Source organism: Triticum dicoccoides, chromosome 2A, assembly GCF_002162155.2.
Source record: "Triticum dicoccoides isolate Atlit2015 ecotype Zavitan chromosome 2A, WEW_v2.0, whole genome shotgun sequence".
NCBI classification, from domain to species: domain Eukaryota; kingdom Viridiplantae; phylum Streptophyta; class Magnoliopsida; order Poales; family Poaceae; genus Triticum; species Triticum dicoccoides.
In genome coordinates, this window is record NC_041382.1 from 713,892,641 (window position 1) to 713,899,397 (window position 6,757).

The window sequence follows — 6,757 nt, forward strand, 5'->3', positions numbered from 1 at the left end:
CAGAAGGACATTTGAAAATTGGATTCCGCCGATTACTGGATCGAGTACCAAGGCAGTCCAGCCTGCGTTCCTGATACTTCTTGAATAATCCAGCTGATCGAAGATGATTGGTTTTGACAACCAGTGGCGGTGTCGGGGTAAATGACCACGGGTAGCCTAGCCGGCTCCCCCTGGCACTTCAGAAAAAATTACAAGCCGATCTGGCCTCCAAGAATCCAAGATATGGGGCCGCCTTCCCCCTGCCGGCTGCCTCTCAGGCCGACTTTCGGAAGGCGGCCCGGCCTTGGCCCTCATGAAGAAAGCCGCGGGAGGGCCGGCTCCAAGGAGCCAGCCACGAGAAGGCCGACTCCAAGAAGCCGGCTCCTGCAACACGGTCAAGATCGTGCCCTTGAAGCCCGCACCCACATAACGGTGATGGGACAGGGCGTGGCTACAGTAAAGCCTGCCACCCCTGAAACCCGGAGCACGCCTGGCACAGTGCGCCATACGGGGTAGCCCTGACCCGTCCGGCGCGACACTGTTGCCATGTTGACTATGGCGCCATCCACGGCAGACTGTCAGCGCGGCCCACGGGCGGTGGGCCCCTTCGAGAAGAGAGACCCCCGAAGGCGGCCAGGCCTCCTCCAGTCGGCCCGAGACATGGCCGGCTTCCCAAAGCCGGCTTGCCCCCTTCCTCGAAGGAAGCGCTCCATTAAGGAGACAAGACGACGTGAGGCTACAACGATCGCCCGCCAGGCGGCGGCACTGTAGCCATGCTTACCTCGATAAAGACCTCATCATCAGGATTGAGGCAACAGTAACCAGCCACCGACAGGGCCCTTGGCAGTGGGGCCAGCCTGTCGACCAAGGAGCCGGCAGCCGGTGGGCCCCAGCAGCGGGCACAGAAGCCGGCGAGCGTAGACACTGACGGCTTGGGCCTACTCCCAGCCGGATTACCATTGTACCCTCGGGGAGTAGGCCTATATAAACCCCCCGAGGCGCCCATGCAAAGGGTTGATTTCATCCAGGTTTAGACACCACATAGAGAGAAGAGTAGAGCTAGCCTTGCCCTTCTTCTTCCTCTCGCCAAACAGCTCAAGGAGCATCTTGTAGCTACTTGTTCATCGAGTAATCATGCGGAGACCCCGCAGAGCAGCAGTAGGGGTGTTATCTCCACGGAGAGCCCCGAAGCTGGGTAAGATTCACCGGCGTGCATGTCTTCGCCTTATCCCGCTTCCAGGCACCGGCGACGTCTTACTGGCTCCCACAATGATAAGCCATCCGTTGGCATATGTCGCACCTACCACCCGACATTTGGCGCCCACCATGGGGCCAGGTGCACCGTCGTCCGGAGACCTGTTCTGGACGGGAACCCTCTTCCTCCCCAGCGAGCATAGCCAGCCCGGCACGCCCGATGGCGCTTGCCACGACGCGCTACAAGGTGTCACCAACGCCTGCACAGCGAGCAACCTCGCCGATCCCCTTGGCGAGGCCCTCATCTCCGACGAGCCCACCTCCGACGCGGGCACCGACCATCTTGTCGGCCTCCTCGGCCAGCTCCACGTCTCCAGCGAGCCTGCTGTGGACCAGGAGTCTGTTGGCTCCACCGATCCGATGCCTGTCGATTTCGACACGGCCTCGCTCGACGCCTTCCCCACCAACGTCGTGATCTACGACGACCCGCTTTCCCGAGCCGACGGCCGCGACGGCGCCATCACCAAGGTGATGGTCATCGGCCATGGCGACGCTTCTGGCGAGAACGCCCATGACGCCCCACAAGCGGCGATCCACGACTTGTCCGTCCCCCTCCCGGCCGATGCCGACGCCGAAGCACTGGAGGCTCGCCGCCTCGCCCTCCTCACGGAGGGCCGGAAGTTAGCTTCCATGAGACGCCTCACCGAGGCCCACCAGCGTGAAGTCGACCGCGCCGCCTTTAGAACGCCGCCTCCTGGCGGGCCAAGTCAAGTCGGCGTCGTCAGACAGCGCGGCGCCGCCATCGCCGACATGCTTGGAGTTGACCGCCCAGTCTACGCCACCCCACTCGAGAACCTGCGCGCCGCCCAGGCGGCCGTAGACGAGTTGGATGGACTGGGGCCGAAGAGCTCCCCTACATGACCAGACGCATCCAGCAGCTGATCGATGCGGCCGCGCAGCGGCACGAAGCCGACACCCGCGCGGAAAGCCCTCCCCCGCGCCGGGAGCATGGCGCGACATCCCGAACGCCGACTGCGGGTAAAACCCGCACGCGGCACGAGAAAGAGCCGGCTACCAGCTGGAGCCGAACCCGGATCTCCATCGAGCGAGACGCAGAAGGCCACCCTCAAGCCGTGGAGCGGCGGGGCAATCCGCCTCCGCCTCGTGGGGAGAGATATCCCACTCCGCCGCCTGTCAGGCATCCGACTCTCAGCGGCCGACTAGGTCACCGCGAAGGAGTCAGCGAGAACGACGCCCGCCATCGGATCGACCGCCTAGCGTGATCCCTGACGCTAGAAGAAGAAGATGATGTCGGCCCGCCTTGTTTCGGCCCCCGCATCCGCGACGAGCCCTTCCCCAAAGGGTTCTCGCTCCCAAGAGACACACCCAAGTACAACGGCTCCGTGAAGTCGGAAGATTGGTTGATCGACTACTCCACCGCGGTACGCATCGCGAACGACAACAGGCGCGTTGCCGTGAAGTATGTGCCCTTCATGCTCCAAGGCACGGCGTGGACCTGGCTCAACAGCCTTAAGCCGTACAGCGTCAACAGCTGGCTAGACTTCACAGAGGCCTTCGTCCGCAACTTCACCAGCACCTACAAGCGGGCTCCCAAGCCCAGACAGCTTTCCTTGTGCGTACAAGGCCCCGCCGAGTCCACTCGCGACTACCTCACGCGTTGGGCCAAGCTCCGCAACTCTTGCGAAGGGGTGCACGAGGTGCAAGCTATAGAGTACTTCACAGCCGGGTGCCGAGAAGGCACCCTCCTCAAGCACAAACTCCTCTGCGACGAGCCGACTACCCTTGACGAGCTTCTGGTCATAGCGGACAAGTACGCCACCGCCGACTCCTCAATGAAGACCAAACTCCGAGTAGACGCATCCGGAAAGGTACTCAACCCGGCGCCCAAGACACCGGCTGGGGACTCCGGCCGACGCCCGTACCAAAACGACCACAAGCGCAAGGGCCCCATGCCACCTTCCACCAGTCGGCAGGTGGCCACGGTCGAGGGCGAGCAGCCCGAAGGGCGGCCCACGCCCAAGAAGCAGAAAGGCGGCAGGCCGGCTTGGCAGCCGGCCTTCTCCTACGAGCAAACTCTCGACGCCCCATGCAAGTTCCACAGCGGCGCGAAGCCGTCCAACCACACAACCCGGAAGTGCCACTGGCTCACCCGAATCTCCAAAGGCGAAGGGCTCGTGCCGCCTCCACCTGCTGGTCCGCCGCCTCCGGCTTCGCAGCAGCCGGCCGCTAGGCCAGCAGTCAGAGCCATGCACGATGAGTTCCCCGACGAGCATGCCGCCTATGTCATCTTCACAAGCCAGCCAGAAGACCGGCGCAGCAGACGCCAAGAGCACCAGGAAGTCAACACAGTCGCTGCCAACCCCTCCAAGCACATGCACTAGTCAGAAAAGCCTATCAGCTGGAGCCGGGCCGACCACCCAGAGGTGATGCCATCTCCCGGCTCTTATGCGCTGGTTCTGGACGCGACCCTTGCAACAGACAGACGCGCCGCCCGTTTCTCCCGCGTGCTGATAGAAGGCGGGAGCAGCATCAACATCCTATACCGTGACACCCTGGAGAAGCTGAACGTCAAGACGAAGCAACTCATGCCTACCCAGACCGTGTTCCATGGCATTGTATCTGGCCTGTCCTGCGCCCCCATTGGCAAGATCAAGATTGATGTCCTCTTTAGGGACAAGGATCATTTCCGCAGGGAGGCGATCTGGTTTGAAGTGGTGGACCTCGAGAGCCCCTACCATGCACTACTTGGCCGCCCTGCCCTGGCCAAGTTCATGGTTGTTCCCCACTATGCTTACCTCAAGATGAAGATGCCGAGCACCAAGGGCATCATCACCATAGCCGGCGATTACAAGAAGTCCTCCGAGTGCGCAGCAGCCAGCAGCCGGCTGGCCGAGTCCCTTGTGATTGCCGAAGAGAAGAAGATGTTGGACCGAGTCGTGGCCATGGCCGGCAAGCAGCCGGCCCTGTCCCCCGCTCCCAAAGAATATGATGCCCAAGGTTCCTTCCAGCCGGCCAAGGAGACAAAGAAGATACCGCTTGACCCCGAGCACCCAGAGAGGTTTGCCGTCATTGGGGCAAACCTGAACAGCAAATAGGAAGGCAAGCTCGCCGATTTCCTCCGTGAGAATCGGGATATCTTTGCATGGTCCCCCAAGGACATGCCGGGTGTTCCGAAGGAATTCACCGAGCACAAGCTACATGTTCGAGAGGGTGCAAAACCAGTCAAGCAACCCCTCCGCCGACTGTCGGAGGAAAAGAGAAGGATTGTAGGAGAAGAGATAGCCTGGCTTCTGGCTGCCGACTTCATTATGGAGGTTTTCTTTCCGGAGTGGCTTGCCAACCCGGTCCTTGTGCTGAAGAAAAACAACAAGTGACGCATGTGTATAGACTACACGAGCCTCAACAAGGCGTGTCCCAAAGATCCTTTCGCCCTGCCAAGGATAGATCAAGTGATAGACTCCACAGCCGGATGCGAGCTGTTGAGTTTCTTGGATGCTTACTCCGGATACCACCAAATAAAGTTGGATCCGGCTGACTGCCTGAAGACCGCCTTTATCACGCCCTTCGGAGCTTTCTGCTACCTGACTATGACATTCGGCTTGAGAAATGCCAGTGCCACTTTTCAGCGTTGCATGCAGAAGTGCCTCCTCAAGCAGCTTGGCAGAAACGCCCACGTCTACCTAGACGATATTGTGGTGAAGATGGAGAAGCGCGGCACCCTGCTGGAAGACCTCAAGGAAACATTCGAGAATCTGCGTCGATTCCGGATCAAGCTCAACCCCGAGAAATGCGTGTTCGGAGTGCCAGCCGGCCAGCTTCTAGGCTTCCTGGTCTCCGAAAGAGGCATCGAATGCAACCCAGTAAAGATCAAGGCCATTGAGAGAATGGCGATTCCCACCAAACTTCGAGACGTCCAGAAGTTCACCGGCTGCTTGGCTTCCCTGAACCGCTTCATCAGCCAGCTCGGAGAGAAAGCTCTCCCCCTCTACTGCCTCATGAAGAAGACCACTCACTTCGAGTGGAACGACCAAGCCAACCAAGCTTTTCGCGAGCTGAAGAAGATGCTGGCCTCGCCGCCTGTCTTGGCAGCGCCGACTGAGAAAGAGCCCATGCTCCTTTACATTGCTGCAACCAGCCGGGTGGTCAGCACCGTCATCATAGTCCAATGCCCAGAAGAGGGCCGAGCCCAGCCGGTCCAGAGGCCGGTGTACTATCTGAGTGAGGAGCTGTCTACCTCGAAGCAGAACTACCCGCACTACCAGAAGATGTGCTACGGCGTGTACTTTGCCGCCATGAAGCTGAAGCCCTACTTCCAAGAGCACGCCATCATGGTCGTATGCACCGCCCCGCTTGCAGAGATCATAGGCAGCCGGGATGCATCCGGCCGGGTGGCGAAATGGGCCATCGAGCTGGCCCCTTACATGATCTTCTACCAGCCCCGCACCGCCATCAAGTCCCAAGCATTGGCCGACTTCCTCGTCGACTGGGCCGAGACCCAGTACCTACCGCCGGCTCCGGACTCCACTCACTAGCGCTTGCACTTCGATGGATCCAAGATGCGCACCGGCTTGGGAGCCAGCGTCATCCTCACCTCTCCCAAGGGCGACAAGCTAAGATACATGCTGCAAATTCACTTTGCCGCCTCCAACAACGTGGCCGAGTATGAGGCGCTTGTACACGGGCTCCGACTTGCCAAAGAGCTCGGCATACGCCGGATCCTGTGTTACGGCGACTCAAACTTGGTGGTCCAGCAATCATCCGGCGACTGGGACGCCAAGGACACAAATATGGCGAGCTACCGCTTCCTTGTTCAGCAGATCAGCGGGTACTTTGAAGGATGCGAGCTCGTCCACGTACCACGAGCCGACAACGAGACAGCAGATACCCTGGCTCGAATAGGCTCCACTCGGCAGGCAATTCCAACCGGCGTCTCTCTGCAACGCCTGCTCAAGCCGTCTATCAAGCCGTCTCCAGAGTCTGACTCCATCTTCGTGCCGCCTAGCCCCGATGCAGCCGGATCCGGCTTGAAGAGCCAAGCAGGCGGCCCGGGGACTTCGATAGGTGGCGGGGGGACTTCAGTAGGCGGCTCGGGGACTTCCGCAGTTGCACCCGACCCGGGGACTTTTGAACCCGGCTCGGGGACTGCGGTAGTCGGCCCGGGGACTGCACCAACACAACAGGCGGCGGCCGACTCCAGCATTTCACAACCCAGCCCGCCCACCCTGGTCGCAGTAGCCGTGTTGGCAATAGAAGAAGTCACAGCTCCATCATGGGCCCAGCCCATCCTCAACTTCCTGATAAACCAAGAACTGCCGGCTGACGAGACAGAAGGAAGACAAGTCCGACGTCGAGCCGGAGCATACACAATCATCAACAGAGAGCTCGTCAGGCGCAGCGTCACTGGAGTCTTCCAGCGATGTGTCGAGCAAGAGAAGGGCATACCAATCCTCAGAGACATCCACCAAGGTGAATGCGGCCACCATGCGGCCTCAAGATCACTTGTCGCCAAAGCTTCCCGCCATGGATTCTTTTGGCCGACTGCTTTGGACGACGCCAAGGAGTT